Source organism: Parus major, chromosome 2, assembly GCF_001522545.3.
Source record: "Parus major isolate Abel chromosome 2, Parus_major1.1, whole genome shotgun sequence".
In the NCBI taxonomy this organism is placed as follows: Eukaryota; Metazoa; Chordata; class Aves; order Passeriformes; family Paridae; genus Parus; species Parus major.
Window position 1 is genome coordinate 123,721,038 of NC_031769.1, and position 18,837 is coordinate 123,739,874.

The window sequence follows — 18,837 nt, forward strand, 5'->3', positions numbered from 1 at the left end:
GAAAAAAAAAAGCAAATTTTAAAATTCTACTAAGTCCTGTGGATATTTATGTTTACTCAGATATATTTAATTCAACAAAGAGATGTTACTTTAATAGAACAACCATTTACCAGCATTTGATTTTCTTGCAATAAACAAAAATACATTGCAATAAGCAAATCCAATTCTGACAGCACATTCTTGATAACTTAGTGACCATAACATTTGAAATATTATAGTCCCAATACATTGACATAGTACCTGCCAGAAAATGAATAGTTGGCTGATTCTATGTTTAGTACTTATTCCTTTACAAACAACTTAATCTCTCTGACATACTATTTAATCTCAGTTGTAGACATTAGAGATGTACAATCTGTAGAATGCAACTGAAGTCTATCATATTTCTAAAGCTACTTGGGAAGAATTTAGTGAAAGGAGAAAGCAAAGTTCCATAAATGACCTTGCACCACAGGGAGAGAGCAAGGAGGAGACTTTCTGTTGTTAATGGAAAATAAATCCATTTAGATTTGCAGAATAAGAAAGCCTGGTTTATTTTCTCTTAATGCATTGTACCAGCAAGACATTACTTTCCTAGCAGAATAACTGATTTCACTCTCAGCTAATGGCTGGATATTAATCAAGACTCCTTTGTAGTTTTTAATTTTTTTAATGCATCTGAAAACCTAAAAGCTAATTTTTTTAGGTTCTGAAAACTTGTGTTCTGTTTATATTTTTGAAGTACAGTTTGTCAGGTTAGTGTTAGTTTTCCAAATGGTTTGATTTTGATGGCAACAAAAATAACAAGAATACATTGCTTATATCATAGTATTTAAGTGACATTAACTATATATAAACAAATATTTCAACCAAATCATGTTGTGTAACCACCAGGAATTTGATGTTGTCACATTGACACCTTTGGAATAGCTATTCCTAAAACATTTAGTGAATAGATATATGAATTTAATTACTGACAGAAAAATTTATGACAGGGATTCTTATTATTAGAAAGAAAGCAAAATATTTGTAGTGATAGCTAGTAGTGAGGATTTTCAGATTGATCATTAGAAGAAATCCCAGTATGAAGCAGAATATAAGTCTTGATTCCCGATAGATTGTCACTGTTGGACACGAAATGAGTCACACAGACGCAGTTCGAGGTGTGGTGAAAGAAAGAGAAAACTTTATTTTTTCTTTCAGTATTTATAGGTTTCTGAGCACCACCAGGGATTGGATAGTCAGGTTAACACCTTCCCAACCACACTGGCTGTGAGAGATGTCCATCAAAAGGCATATCTTTAACAAATGTAAAAACACCTATGTTTATAGTTACTTTCCTGGGAAAGTGGCTAAAACTTGTAGAAAAACAATATCCAGGGCCTGATTCTCAGGGTGACAATTGATAATTCCCATTTGTTTTTTGTAAACATCATACCATCCCTACTAAAATTCCTAAATATTACCAAGATGCCTGTGCTACTGGATTGAAAACAAAATAATAAGCTTCTTAATATTCCTGTAAGACTAGTAACATATCGGAGTTTTGAAACAATAAGAATTGGCTCAATAATACATATATGTGATTCCTAGTTGTTTTATTATTCCTTCAGAAGTGATACAGTATGACTCCTACATCTAGAAAAGCATTTATTTCCATCTCACTACCTCTGATGAGCAGATTGGGTATAATACTGAATTATCTCAATTCATTAGGAACATGTTCCTTTTCCAGCTTGTATTGGCTACATGAGGGCTTGAGGAGTAATAACAGTCTTGTCCTAAGGCCTGTGTGAAGTCTGATCCTGAGAGTCAGCTGTTTGAACAGCTCCTGTGTGACAACTTCATTGTCATGATTGTGAACTCTGCCTGAAGCACTTACATCCAGATCATGTGAAATAGCTGAGCAGTAGACACTAATAAGATGTACACAGCTGCTAGGATACAGCACTAATATCTATTTTTTTTTATTATTCATACTCTGTCACATTTGCCTTGTAAAAATCATCTGGCCAGGCACATAGACACAGAGCTAAGAAAAACAAAGGTGCCATCCTCAGAAGCTGATTTTCTATGTAACAGTTGACTACAGTGACAGCTATGACTCGTCAACTATATTCAAATATCATCATGTCCTGTCAAAGAGGATGAAGCATCAATCCAAGTTCATAATGAAAAAAGATTACTCAGTATACTTATCACATCACTGGTGGCTTGGTGTTATCAAATAACAAAAAGTGGCCAAAAAAGGGACATTTGGATCTCAGATCTTCATTCAGTCTCAATTCACCTGAACATTTGAATGCCTATGTGAAATGGCTAGAGAGGAATGGAGCATCTATCCTTTGAAGAAACACTATGACAGCTGAGGTTGTTCAGCCTGGAAAAGAGAAGGCTTCATTGTTGCCATCCAGAATCTGAATGGACTCTACAAGAAAGATGGAGAACATTGCCAAAAGCATGTAGTGAGAAGGCAGAATGGTTACAAACTGAAAGAGCCTAAGTTTAGGCTTGGTATTGAGAAGGTAATCTGTACTGTGAGAGTGGTGAGGCACTGAAACAGCCCAGTTAAGCTCTGGATGATGACCCCCAGAAGTGTTCAAGGCCATGTTGGATGGGGCTCTGAGCAATCTGGTCTAGTGAAAGGTCTTCCTGCCCATGGCAGAGGAGTTGGAATTGGAGGATCTTTAAGGTCCCTTCCAACCCAAACACCCATACTTCTAAAATTCTGATGACTTAAATTACAAAAATAAATATAAAGCAAAGAAACACATTAATATCAGTGAAATGTATAACTATGGATAAAATAATTATGAGAGCTTACTTCTTGTTTTATAAGTTAGCAATATATGGATTTTGCTCTCTACTAATTATAAATAATCGGAAGTTGAAATTGATTTTACCATGTGAGAAAAATTTAGGGTCATAGAAATTAAAATATATCAGAATTCTAACATAAAAGAATTAAACAATTATATTAATTTATAGAAGTGTTGAAATTTTATCATTCCATACCTTTTGAATGCTTGACTTTTCAAACTAAATGTTCTTTAAGCATTGTGAAGCAATGATGTCTTGGTTTTGATTGATGATGTCTTTTTTGCATGACAATGAATAAAAAGTTCTGTAGAGTATTATTCTTCTTCAAGAAAATAAAGCTTTTGCAAATAAATATTAATGAATTTTTATTCTAAGTGCTGTTTGTTTCATTTCATTATCATAATGAAGAACAATATTGTAGGGTTATTTTTTTACGGTGACCTTGCAACATCATTTACAAAACTATCACAGCAAAATAATTTTCTCTGTCAAATAGGATATTGTGTTCTTAAAATAATTAAGATGAGAAATTATCGGAAACAGTTTGAGTGCTTTAAGTATTTCACTCATAGAAAAATAGTTAAATAGGAAATAAAACATACAGTTTCTTCTAAGACTGGAAAATTCCATAACATTATGAAGGCAGACTTTTTTGCTGATCTTTATATCTTCTCCTCAGGAGACATTTTCTTCCCACTGTACTCTCACTTAACACCAAACCCTTACATTTATCAAAGTGTGCTTCTGAAACAGTGCTGCTGCTTTTTACCTCTGAGTTTTACAGGAAGGAGAAAAACAAATATATATATATACATGGTTTACAAAGTCAAGGTGGCCTCAAAAACCTTATAGAATATCTCAGCACTTCAGTTTTTTCTTTCAAGACATTTCCATGCAGTCAGTCTTCAGTTGAAAGACATTTTTTGGTCAGTGCTCTTCTACTGGATACCCAAAGTGTCAATCCATGTGCTGCTAGATGATTTAATCAAATTAACAAAGATATGTTTGTCTCACCCAGGTCTTTTTTGATCACGTGTAAACACACATAGATACACACACACACACATATATTTAGGCAAACATAAATCCCAACATCACCACCCTTCAGCAATGCTGAAACAGCATATCCATGAGATGAAGGTGTGTTTTGCATTTGGCACAGCAATTCAGTATTAACTCTTAACAACCATCCTTAATTCTGAGTTTTCCCTTAATTTGTAACTGATAGAAAGAAACACAAAATGAGAGAAAGCAAGACTGTGAATGCTAACATGACATAATGAAATTATTTTGTGGATTAGCTTCACAGAAGTGCATAAGGACAAAAGTGTCCAAACATCCTGAGGCTGGCATTCTGGAAACACTTCTTTGTGACCTCAGCAACTGTAGAGTCAGAATACCAGTGAAATCACAGGGAATCTTTATTTCCCATCGCTTTCAGTGTTTTGATGACCATAGCCTGTGTTCATACAGTCCATGGGTCAATGTCTCCTCTAAAGTTCTTCAAATAAATCTATAGAAGTGAAAAGAAATATACACAAACAACTTGAAACACAATTTTTAGAAGTATGATCCATGTACCCAAGAGTTTCAAAGAGTTAGTGGAAAGAATTTAATACTTAGGCTTCACATAGCTTTGACCTTTCTTTTTAACTTTCAGGGGCAAGCAGAAACCCCATCTTCCTATGGTTCTAATGAAAGCTACATATTACAAAGTTCTCTGCCACAACTCATAGGACTCAAAGTCTCAAAAGCAGTAATGCAGTCTAGCTTGAGAAAATTGTATGTATTATGTTTACTGACCAATTTACTTTTTGTGCTAGTTCCCAGCTGGCATCTTGTTCCTAATACTTTATATGGTATTTATGGTTAATTTTGCTTCAGCAGAAATAGTTTTCAGTACCAGAGGGTGCTGGTAACTGAATTCCTATTCCAGGATAATAGGAACCACAGAGTTCAAGAAAGAACAGAGGGAAAACAAAAACAAATCTGTGCAGGACAAATTTCATGTTTTTGAAAGGAAGATGCTTTGAATATTAAGTATCCAGTGAATTCACCTCTACAAACATCCTTTCTTAGTTCAGAAGTACTTATTAATAAATTACATGTTTTCAGATTTACATAATATTTCATTTTTTAAAAATCTTTGACAGATCTTGCAATTTTGACTAACAATCAGATGTGACTAAAATATCCACCAACAGTTTGCAGTGCTTATTGGACAGCATACTACTTGCATACTAATCTAAGTAGGATTAATACAAAGGTAAATAAATCAAAGCTTTGTGATTTTAGTTTTTTCTGCCTATTTTTTTCTTGCCTGATGGAAGGCCTCTAATTCAGTCAAGAGAGAAGCATGTATTTTAATACCATTTTTGACTGTTATAAAAGGGTGAAGTCTACAAAACTACACAAAAAATTATACTCTTAAATATTTAAAAGATCCTTTTCTGTAAAAAAAAGTGTATTTATAACATGAAAATATATTTAATTTGTGATTATATATAGTATTACATTATTAAATGTTTTTAATAGTCATACTGTTTTGTTATTATTATAAAAAGAGACACTGAATGTAGAGTCAATTATTTTGATAGTTGGGTAGCCCTTGAGTTTCTTATTTGTTCATGAGTATCCTCTCTGCAATGTGTTAGCCATAAAATTAAAACATATTATCTTTTAACCTTATGTACTTTAACAGTTTTGTTTCCAATTTGTCAATGCACATCCTTCCAGAGTAAAGTTATCTCCAAATTTTTATATTTTTTTCATAGAATGTGGTGTTATGTTACTGTGAGCTAGAGTTCTAAATATTTGGATGTATTTATATACCTGTGCAGATATATATGTATAAATATATGTATGCACCTGTATAGAGAGACACACACACACAAATGCATATATACACATATGTATATATATATATATATAAAGAGAGAGGGATAAAGCAAACATTTTTTCACATCTTCTGAAAACATGTACAAGTTTGGGCAAGGAAAAATCTGCAAAATTCTTAATGTATTTTTTCTTCTGTTTATAAGCTTTGAGGCTCAATTATTAGAATTACAGTATAAATGCCGAAGAAGGGTAAGTGACTGCTGAGATAACTTGTTCCCTTTTCATTATTCTTAATAAACACAAATAGCACCTAAATTGTATTCACCCAATTATGTTCCCCATGAGAAACTCAATAAGACCCCATTTATATAACACAAAAAGTATCTGCATAATTTCTCAAATGACCATAGCACAGTCAGTAAGATATAGTAACAAATGGAATTATTATATTGCACTCCTCAAAATCAAGTAAGGGGGTATAATTTTTGAAAATATCCATAACAGATGAGGCCTGAAGTGGCATATTTCCTTAGAAGTTTAAACTCAATCTTTGTGAAAAGAAGGCTCCAATAAGTTAATAATGACTTTTTTCAGTCGTCTGTCTTGTTTGTTAGGTCTGAGCATATCTCTGACTGTATAAGGTGCTTTATCTTGCAGCTGAAGCAGATAATAACACATATTGTACTTGTACTGAGGAGCCCAGAACTGGACCCAGCACTCCAGATGTGGCCTCACCAGTGCTGAATAAAGGGGAATAGTCACCTCCCTTGATCTGCTGTCAGTACCAGAATACCATTTGATGCTTTAACCACAAAGCCACTCTGCTACCTCATGTTCAACCTCACATCCACTTGGACCCACAGGTCCTTTTCTGACAAGCTCCTTTGCAGTTATATTGTCTCAATATATATTGGTGCATAGAGCTGTTCTTCCACAGGTGCAGAACTTGACATTACTTCTTGGTGATCTTCATGTCACTTCTGTCAGCCCATTCCTTCAACCTGTTGAGGTCACCTTGGCTGCAAACAAAACCCTCTGCCTTATCAACCACTCCTCTAATCAAGTATCATCTTCAAACTTACTGAAGGAATTTGAAAACTCTTAGATGCTCAGTGTGGTTTGTCAATTTCATACATTAATGAAAAGTAAAATTAAGAAAAAAGTTGCAGTGGTTTTGGTTTTTTCTTTATCCCACCTTTGTTTTCTGCATAACTACAGACTAGAAGCAAAAAAGCTAGTAATATTAATTTTCTTAGAGTGAATGGATGAAATTCCTTTAACATTTTACATAAATATTTTAACATATTCTGGTGATTCCTTTTTTTTTTTTCTCTATTCAGTATATTATTGTTTTCCAGGAAAAATTGGATCTGGAACTTGTGCATGGCACTTGACTATTTGGTCACACAAATGGCATATCTAGAAGTACTATACTAGCTTTTGCCCTAGAAAGAGAAATTGCTGTTAAACCAATGGAGAGGACAAATGATCCTTACAGAAACATGGTTTATAATATACATGCATGCTGGAAGAAAAAAATAGCCAGAAACTTGGATATTACAAGTAAATTATTTAGACTAGTTTACCTTGACAAGGTAAGTTCCCTCAAATTAAGTGTTCTGAAACCAGAGTTAATGGACATAATTTGTGTCTTCAGAAGTCTTCTGTACAGCTCATCTTCTGGTGCTGGTTTGTTTTTCATTATGCCTTAGTCTCTTTGCTCCCAAGTTGGAGTTTGGCTGGGTTTGCTTGCTTTTTTTTTATTTTTTTTTTTCATTTCTTGCACTGCAAAACCCCTAAATAAGGTGTGGAACAATGTTCTGCATTTGGGAAACAAACAAAACAACAATAAAAAATATCCTACAAGTCCATATTATTTATGAATTAAAAGAAATAGAAGTAGGAACATGGAGGACTTACTAAACAATCTAACCTTGGCAGTGGAAGCATTTCAGGGAGGGTGAATTATAAATTCAAGAGCTGACTATTGCTTAGCAGAATGTGTATGTAAAAAGAATTGCAGAAGGAATTACAGAGAAACAGAAAAAAAGCTGCAGTAAATCAAAAGTTGCCAGGGAAACTCTGATATTTCACCCCGAGAAGAAGATCAAAAGATAATCTCGGGATAAATTCTTCTGGGGATTAAAAAAACCTGAACATAAAATTTTGTTAGGAAAAAAATATTCTGTTATGTCACCCCACTACATTAAGACGAAGAAGATTTGCATACCAGGTAAGTATATCCATCAGCTTCCAAAAACTCCTTGTTGTATCAGCTGTTTCTCCTCTTAGCAGTAACTGTGCTAGCTAACCCCTTTTAGCTATCACAGTACTTTTATTACTGACTTATAATCACAAAACTGTTTTGGTTAGCAAGAACCTCTGAAAGACAGGAGCTATTTCTCCAAAGTCAGATCAGGTTGCTCAAGTTTAACTCAGCTCCATCTGAAATTTGAAGATTGTGAAACCTCTTTGAGTAACTTGCTCCATTATTTGACCACTCTAATGCAGAATTTTATGCAAATGGCATACATGGATGGGATGATATGCAGGGCGTAAATGCAGGAGTTTCTCAGATCAGATCAACTCAGCAGTTGAAAAGATGTACTGAAAACTAAAAGAGGTAAATATATTTAGCTATCTTCATATGGCATCCCACATGGTTTATAAATTACCTGTATTATTCAAACCAGCACAACTTTTTATCCAGCCATCTAATTTTTCAGAAAGCTGCAGGGGTTTTGTTTGCTTGATTTTCAAACTAAATCTATTGTTATATTGCATAAATTCATGACTTACAGTTTTACAATAATCCTTTCCATAATAATGGCTCCAAAAAGAGTCACGAATGCCCAATTTATCTTCATGTGTACTCCATGCACACAGATGACAACATTTAGTGCTAACTCTCCAATTCTCATCAAGTAAAAAAAAAATAAAAAAATAAGGCAAGATCAACACTTGAAATTACAATGAACAGCCTCTATGCTATTGTAAATAAACAGGATTAAAAGAGATCAATATGTTTTTCTTCCTCCCAATAAAATGTGTAGGAAAGCCTAGCGGGGCATTTAGACTTTGAAAAAAATGTGTAACTCAAAGGAACAGAGATGAGAAATGTATGACTTACTGAAAGGAATTCAAAAGGCCAGGCATTAGGTATGATCACAACATAAATCAGAGAGACCAAATACATTTTAACAAGTTTCGTACTAAAGCTCTTTTTTCTTTTTCCTGTTATTGGTCTTTGAATGGCCTTAAATTATTACTGAGAATGTGTTGGCTCCTTCCAATTCTTAAATCTCAGTGCATCAGTTCTGTGAACACTCCTGCTGCACACTGCTGAAAGCCAGAAGGGAAACATCTTTTATAGTCTTCCAGAAATACTTTATAGCCTGCAACAATACAGGAAAATTTATTACATTGTTTTCCATTATCTATGGGTCATATCTGGAAAATTAGAGACAGCGTCACTTGAAAGAAAAAAGTTCCAGTCTGATGCTGGAAGTGTCTCCTCTCTAAAAAGTGATAATTGATACCATTTTCATATGCCATGGTGTGTTGTTCTTTTCTCTGATGATAATATGTGAAAACATTGGTAATTCATGTCCACAAAGTTCTGCCTGCATTGAAACAAGGACGACATAGATATTTTGCAGATTTCTGTCACATAAGCCTACAACAGAATATTTCCAAGATTTGATTTCTAGAGGAAAATATGTGAAAATGTGTATGGTTTTTATGGTTTCCAGTATGAACTGGCTCAGGTACATTAATCCTTTTCCAGACTAATCCTTTTCAGTGTATGTATAGAGCATTGGTGCTCAGCAAATATAAGATGTTCATAGACTCAACTATAATTTTTCCACCTGTTAATATAGAATGAAAAGAAAATAAAAGAATTCTTATTTAAAGCAACATTGGAAAATATTGTGTTGAAATTGACGTTTAGCAATGGGAACTGTGTAGACCATTGCCTCTTTTGAATGATATTTTTCCCCTTCTAATTGCTGAATATATTAAAATCCATTTGTATTTTGGCTGAAGGGTCATGTATGGAGAGAACAGGAGAATTATATGGCAAAATTAGGCTCCATCTTAAGAGTTGAGCCAAGCAAAACGTCTTATAAGTCAGGTTTTTTTCCATTTCATGATATCCTCTTATAAAGCAGAGAGAGATTATTGGTCATCTGGACATCCAAACAACTACGTATATGACAAATAGGGTGATGGCGAGAGAGAGTAAAGCCAGAGCACAATGCTGGGTATGAGTCAGAGGCCAAACTGGAGCGGTGTTTGAGCCAGAGCTGGTTGTCTGAGTATGATGCTCACTGTCTGAGCTTTGACAGATAATCCCATTGCACTGGGAAATGCTAATGGAAGGGGAATGAAAGGACTCAGAATCTGACTTCATGCAGACGAGCTATTCCTCTATAGAAAACTCAAAATATATTTTACACTCTTCTGTATCTTGCATCTCTGGCAGTCTTCCCATCAAAGATTTTTCATGCAGCTCACCAGACTCTTTGCAGATTAGGCAAAAAGAATATAAAGAAATAGCATTTTTCCTTGTAACCAAGGAGAAGGGATAGACAATAAGTGTTCTGGGATGCACTGGGGGAACCAAGTCTGTCCCTATACTCTCATGAGACCCCACCTGGAGCACTGCATCCAGCTCGAGGCTCCCCAGCAAAGGAAGAACACTGGCCTGTTGGAGAGAGTCCAGAGGAGAGCCACGAAGTTAATTAGAGGGATGGAGAATTTTTTCTTTGAGGAAAGACAGAGAGAAATGGTATAGTTCAGCCTGAAAAAGAGAAGACTTCAAGGTTCCAATACCTGAAGTGAGCCTACAAGAAAGATGAAGAGGCACTATTCACATGTAGTGACAGGGCAAAGGGAAATGGCGTCAAGGTGGAATAGACTAGGTTTAAATTAGATATTAGGAAGAAATTAATGACTGTGATGGTGCTGGGGCACTGGAACATGTTGCCCAAAGAAGGTGTGGATGCCCCATTCCTGGAAGTGTTCAGGGTCAGATTGGATGGAGCTTTAAGCAATCTGGTTTAGTGGAAGGTGTCCCTACCCATAGCAGGAAGGTTGGAACTAGATGATCTTCAAAGTCCCTTCTTACCCCAGGAACTCTGATTCTATGATCTTGTTTACACCTCTGACTCATACCTCCTTTCAGTTCTCTCTCCTTCCCTCTCTTTTTGGATTCACTGTTCTCCTGGTGTGTTAAAGCTTAGTCCATCAGCATGGGAGATTGATCCAGAGAGAAGTGTTTGTCTGTTCACTGAAAACAAATATGAACTGCATATAACAATTTATTCCTTGGGCATTGGACTGATGATATTACAGTTGTAGAAAATTCCTGATACCCATGAAGATAGCAGTTTTCTTGAAAAGTAGCAAAAATGAAAATATGTCCAGTAGTAAATGGAGAGACAAATATTCCAAGAGGGGCATTAAGAACACGTAAGCAAGTTTGAAAAATCTAGACAGAAATGTTGACATCTATTTATCAACATTAATAAACTGCTGCTGTTAGGGACACAGAAAAAACCACCACCTTATAAAAGCAATAAATTAGATTTTATTTTAAAAAAGAACTCACTTCAATATTGATATATTGAAAACATAATTTTTCTAAGTGAAAACAAATTAATGCAAAATTAATAATTTTGTTGTGTTAATTTTAGTTTGTGAGGACAATTCTCCACTTTGGAGAGAAGGAATATTTTTGTAGCAAGCTTATTCTACAAATTGTAAGGTTTTCATTCTCCCTTCATATCTGGAGACCTCATTTGTACTAAACACAGTTTTATTCTATTATTCTGAAGTACATAGTTTTCCCAGTATCATGAATATAATGTAAAAAAAGGTAGGGAGGTAAGTGGGAATCAGGAATAACATTTTTTTTCTTTTTGAGAGCATGGAAAGGGTCTGCAAATGTATATATCCTGTTGTTTTTAGCTACAATGAACTAATCAAAAATTTCCTTCTTCTAAACATTAACTTAAACCTAACAATCATCTTTGCTTTAACAAGCAATGTTTCAGCAGTTCAAGACTTGCTGATACAAGGAGTCTTTAGAGTGAAAGTAAATACCTTGCCTCTAGATATTTTTTAAAATATCAGCTTCATCTCAGAAGTAATTTAACTTTTATTTCAATTTTCCACTATCCTTCATTCATGTCTTTATTAATATGTTCTCCATTTTTTACTACTTACAACAGAAACTAAACAGTCACTAATTTTAGATGTCTTTTAAACTATAGGTGTATCTGAGGTATACCTAGGAACCTGATTTTATTAGGTGTAAATTGATGTTGCATTGAAAAAAACCCCTCAATTTACATGAACTGAGGGTCTGTTAATTATAGAACAAAAACTGAAAGGATAAACCACAAAATTTGAAGAGAAGTGCTTTTCTTAGTTGTGATAATTACCACCACTCCTCCACTGCTTCTCCTGTGGTGAACAAAAAGGGTCAGCTACAAAGCACTGGTGTACATTTTCAGGAATACAAGCCTCTGATGGATTTGGATGTGTCCCTGGGTGCCAAGAGACAATATGTGCTGTCAAGCTGCCCACTCACCAGCCTCCCTGTACGTTCACTAGAGCATGGCAGGGTCCCCTTGCCCTGGAGGAAGTGCAAGGGATCACAGATATAGCTGCTACAGTTTGCAGCCAGCTAATTGAAATTCACCTCACTCACCTGTGCAGCCTTAGAGGTGAACAAAATAGATGGCTTGGGATTCGCCCCGCATTCATATACAATTTATGTGTTTTGCTATTAGAAAATTGCTAGGTCCTTTCAGAAAGAGTACAGACAAGTGATTCCTGATTACACCCTTCCAGCAGACTCTACTGTGCTGTTGGTTACATCAGGAGGTGAGAGAGAAGAGGAATAAGATAGTTGAAGACAAAAGTCTCTTCCAGGTTCCCTTCATTGAGACTCATTAGTGACAGAACCAGACTCTTTCCTTACTTTCAGCTGTCATGTTGGTTTCCTTTACCAGGAGAAGGAACCATAAAATGGCATCCTTGGCATTAGAATACTTCAAAGGAAACAAACATCCTTGCTTTATTCTATACAGAGAAGTTTAAAGCAATAGCTTAGTAAAGAGTTTAAAATGCCTCACCAGTAGTTTTGATAGTTTACTGCAGCAATAACAGAAGTTTATTCTCAAGAAGGTTAAACAATGTACTTTGTGAGGAGATTGTATTCAAAAGTACATAGGACAGTTGCAGAAAAAGAAAAATAAATATATAGATATTTGCTGTTTGATGTAAAGCCAGTGTATTTGGAGAAAAGATATGCTCTTTTTTGCATCATTCTATGGTAAGAATTATCTGACGAAATTACTGAAGTTGCCAAGAACTGTTTAGAAAAGGGTTTTTTTTGCTCTATTTTATTTTGTTTTCATTGCCTAAACACTTTTATCTGTACAGAATGCTGTTTACAAAAATTTTTTTTTTAAAAAAAGTAAAAGTTTTCATATAACTCAATAAAAATAATTACTTGATCACCAATTTAAAGGAAAAGAGCTTTTCCATATGACTTTTGTAATACCCAGAACTGGACCCAACACTCCAGGTGTGTCCTCACAGAGCCTGAGTAGAGGAAGCCACTGGCCACCTCTGCTGCAAGGGAGCATTGCTGGCTCATGTTTAATTTCATGTCTACTAAGATCCCCAGGTCCTTTTCTGCAAACCTTATTTAAAGATGGTTGACCACTCAACCTTTACTAGACATTTACTTTACATGGGTTTATTGCTGCCTAGGTGCAATGTTTAATTTAATGAGATCCCTGTCATCCCATATCTCCAGCCTGCTGAGGTGTAAGTGGCAGCACAATCATCTTGGGTATCAGCTGCTCCTGCCAGTTTAGTGTCATCTACAAACTTGCTAAGGGTGCTCTCTGTCCCATCACCTTTATGTGCTCTGTCATTAATGGAGATGTTAAGTAGCATTGATCTCAGTATTGACCCCTGGGTACACCACTCACTACACACTCACCAGCCTCCAGCTGGACTCTGTCACTGATCAAAACACTCTGAGTCCAGTAGTTCAGCCAATTTTCAGTCTACCATACTGTCCATTCATCCAGTTCATATAAAATCAGTTTATCTATGAAGATATTGTTAGAGACAGTGTGAAAAGCCTCACTAAAGGAAAGGTAAAAATCTCACTCTTCATAGTTTAATCCACTGACCTCGTCATTTCACTGCAGAATTCTGTCAGGGTAGACAGGCATGATTCAATGCTGACTACTCTAAATCACTTTCTTGCTCTGAATATATTTATAAATATATTTGTTTTCCAGGATTAGTTACTTCCCCAGGGATAGAGATGAAGCTAAAAGCAATGTAGCTCCCTGTCTCTACCTTCTTGCCCTGATTTGAGATAGGGGTGATATTTTCCTTCCTTCATTTCTCATGAACCTTCTTCAGTTACCATGACTTTTCAAATCCTTAATCAGAACAATTTTCAAAGATGATCAATGTGGTCTTGTAATGAGATCAGACTGCTGCCTCAGCACTCAAGGGTGCATCTTATCACAGCCCATCCCCAACCTGTGGAGGCTGTCATTGTGAGGTGGATGTTTGTTTCTTTTCCCAAGTAACAATAGGACAAGAGGAAATAGCCTGAAGTTGCACTGGAGGAAGTTTAGATTTGATCAAAGGAAAAATGTGTTTGCCGACAGGATTGCTAAACATTGGAACAGACTGCCCTTGGAAGTGGCAGAGTCATCACTCCCAGAGGTACTGAAAAGATGTTCCACTTAGGCATGAAATGGACTTGGCAGTGCAGGGTCCACAGTTAAGACTTCATGATCTTAAAGATCTTTTCCAAGTTAAATTATTCTATGACTTGTATATACAAGTAGCCAGTTTGTTTAAGTGCTCCTTATTTTGGTCCTCCTGAACTGAGGATAAACCTTTTTCCTGAATGAAGTGTGTGGACAGCTCACATCTCACACTAAGACTGTTTTCCTTAAGAGAAAGTGTTGTCATGCATTCTTAGAATCATAGAGACTTTAGAGTTATAGTAGAAACAGCACATTTAAAGTGATAGTCTAAAAAAGCTCATCTTTATTATTTAAGTCTTAATATCATAGGAAAGAATACTCCTCAGGTCTTACTTCATCATATTCCATAAACCAGTGTATCCATCTATCAACTCTTCCCTTATCAGAAGACTCTTCTTTTCAGAATCACTGATGATAAAGTATGGCTTTAGTTCAAGAGTGTTTTTCACCTCATCAGACCCTTGCTTTCTATTCCCCATTTCTTATAATAAATTTAGTCAAAATATTCACATGAAAATGACAAAAGATAAGATTGTATTGCAGAATTTATTTGGGAGAAGTTCACATACATAGCTTCATAGTGTCAAGGCCCAAATAAATAAACAAATCTATGTTGCCCAGAACAGACTTGACTTATGAGCACTTGGGATATTTAGAATGTATCAAGTTTTGTTCTTATATTTGATGTCACATCATTTATCATGACTGCTATTATCAAGTCTAGAAAAAGATGTACATAAATTGTGTGACTTTCAGCCATCAAAATGCAATAGTTATATCTATTAAATAATAATGAAAGACATGTTTGTCTTTATAAAATCTGTTTGCTAAAATCCATGTATTTATCCCATGTTGACTTCAGGACTGGATCACCCAGCTATGAAGCAGCCATGCAGAGAGTTGGACTAAGTAAACTGAGTAGTTAGACATCCATCATCCCTCTTCTTCAACAGTCATTGGAGTGGGAGGTAAATATATTTTGTAAACTCCAAACATTTTTGTCTCTATAGACCATGACCATTGTGTCACCTTACCCAGCATCTTGAAGGAAGAAATAAAATCTGTGTCATATCAACAAAGATTTTTTTTTCCACAAGGATACAAACCCCAGGTATACATTTGTAAGCCAGAAAAATTTTTAAACAAAGGCTTATAACCAAAATATAGATACCTTGTTTTTCTTGGGAGAAACTGTCGCTGTAGGACACAAAATGATTCACACGGACACAGTTCAATGTATGATAGGAAAGAGAAAGATTTATTCCATGACTCCAATATTTATAGATTCTCAACAATGACCAGGGATTGGATAGTTAGGTTACCACCTTCCCAATCACACTGGTCACAAGAAACATCCATCAAAAGACATTTCTTTAATGGAATGTATAAACATCTATGTTTATAGTTACTTTCCTGGGAAAGTGGCTAGAAACTATGAAAACAAGATCAGAAGGTATAATTCTCAGGGCGACAAGAAACATTTATCTCTATACCAAATGATATTATTCTTAAGAAAACTTTATTTTGAAGGGTTTTGCCTTTATTTTCCTTCCTAACTAACGCTCCACCAATGCATAAATATTGCAATTTTCAGATGGGTTGCAGATCATAGGCACTTTATTAATCCTACATTCCTGAAATTAAGATTAGCTCTTTCAGAGCTTTGTTTACCAAGTACAGAAAAATAGCAGCCTAGTGGGAAACACTGCTATTCATTTTTAAATGCTTAAATGCTTGCTCTGCTGAAATAATGTTAAGCATTGTATCTTTTTTTTTTTTTTTTTTTTTTTATTTATTTTTTTTTTTCCCTAGAGAAAGAAAAGCACTTCCTTGCAGAGGAAGTGCTGAAGCAAAGAAAATTTGCATGAATGTTTGAAGCAGTTTTAGCCTCTGCTGTCACTTGGGAAAATAATCCAAACTATAGATGTTTAAAGAAGGTCAGCTTGGTGGTATATATTACAAAATGCAACATGAAAAATGTTGTGTATTCATCATGTTCTTTAAAATCTGTGACAGTATTCAAAAGAAAACTCTTTTGCTTGTTTGACAGAAAATGAAAGGTTATTCTCTCTCAAGCTCTTATCATGACTCCAGCCTTGAACTACTATGTGGCCTTTGATAAAAAACTTAATTTCTTCATTTAAAAAGAAAACTGAGGCTTCCAGTATGCAAAAATATTTTGAATGCACTACTAGAATACTTTGTTTGTATGGTTTGTTTGTTTGCTTGTTTGGGTTTTTATCCCATTTTTGTCTATCCTATAACATTTTTTCTCTTTAGTTTTTTTTTCCACTTCCCAGTGAGAAGTGTTCATATGTTTATAAAATCACACTCAGATTTTCCTCAAGAATATTTGTCTAAATGTAGACCTACTGTTTCATTTCAAATGATGGTAGATGGTGTGTGTGTGTCTGTACATAATATCCACAAATTCCCTTTCTAACTATTTCCCCTTCATCTTCTGCAAGTAAATTTTTACTCTCAATAGAGCAAACAATATAATTAATAAGGTGGCCTGATCCTTTTCTCTAGGACATAAAACTGAAATTACTGGTAAATAAAGTATCCTGAAATTAGAAGGTTGCTACTTTTACAAAGATCTGTTTGTGTTTCTAGGGTATAGATTGCATATCAAATTAGCAGATGGCTTTCTATATATGATGGCACAGATGGGTATCTGGATTGTAGGATTTTAATATATCTGACCTTAGACATCACTCATTTCATAAAAAGGAAAACTTCCAGAGAATGAAGGACTTGACTGAGTATGAAAAATACTAGACCCTCTTTCACTGTCTTTCCATTGGCTTTGAGATGCAAATGGTTGCAGGGAGGACTACAGGTCTTGAAAAATATAAAGCATTTTCTTTTTGCAGTGAGTTCTTGAGGGTGTGCAGGCACAACTGAGATTTCATGCTTTATTTCTATTATTTTTAAATAACTCTGTTCCTTGAGGATCAGAAAAGCATACTTGGTGTCTCCTCTAAAATCCCCAAAACCTGGCAATTTGTTTATAGAAGGATGAGACACCCCAGTATTTTAATAGACTATCATTTTATGGTAAATATTGATAACTTAAAAATAATTACCTATATTTAAATGTGTAACATATACTCACTTAGTTCTTGAGTAGCAAGGGTGTTAAAAATATGTTCACAAAGCACAGGTAGCTTCCTTTACCTACAGACACTCTTTGCTAATGAGTTGGGAAATAGAGTCTCAGACACGATTCTCTTTTGTGTTTTCCGAAACATTTGGCATTTGTACCTGTAATCACAAAAAATAATCACTTTATGCAACTGCAGTTTGGAATTTCACAGATGTGACTGTACAGGGCAGTCAAATTTACTACATGAGGATGGTTTAGAAATGTTTGATTATCAATGCTGATGTTGTTATCCTTGAATTCTTCACTGCCCCATCTGTGCTTATATTTCATTTCAGTGAATCTGAAAAAAGCCCTGTGCAGTGGAACGGTGCCTATGCAGAATTCTCTATGTACAGAGTTTTCCAAACCACTCACAACTTCTGTGAAATGAGGAGGAATGATTTCCAGAAAAGCTATTTGTAGAAAGCACTGTGTAGAAGAGAAACACTTTCTCTTGGCAAAAGATTGAAAAGATTGGCTTGATAAATAGTGACTTTTGTTGTTTTTTTTTTTTACTAGGTAAAACTTTATTTGGAAAGTGCTGGAATATTTTTTTTCAAGCTTTGCCTTTTCCCTTTATTTTATTTTTAGGGGTAAAAATACAGCATAAGCAGAAAATGTGAAGTATTTCAGTCTAATCTTTTGAGACAGGTGATTTAGACAAAAGACCCAAGTTAAAAAAAAAAATGGTTAACTTAAATATTTTCTCCTTAAAGGTGTTAGTGCCAAAGGATACACTAAATTAGTTTGAGCATGAAAGAAGTATGGTAATTACTCTATTAGCTTTTTCTCCATAAATAACATCAGTTTACAATAAATTGATTTACTTTCTTTTAAAATAGAATTTTATTGCAGTTTTTCAGCTGACCTTGCTCCTATTTCTAAAAAGAATTGTTTCCAAGCACACTTTTTAAAAGTAAATTAATGCTTTTAGCTCTGTGTGTTTAGCTGAATCAGCACAAGTATTGCTGAGCTGATGACACTTCCTATATACCTAAAGAAGCTGAAATCCAGCACTTAATGATGTCTTCCCTAATCTTTTAGCAAGTGAAGCAACAGGTAAAAGTTTTCCTAGGTTGCTGTTGTAGGAAATTGAAATAGTTCGTATCCATTTTCTTAGCACTTTATTTGTGCCAATACAGTTTAAAAGGATCAGTAATATTTACCATTTCCCAGTGTTTATAAGCCAGCTCAAAACAATTGTGCAGAGATGAAAAACTATCATGGATGTTTCCA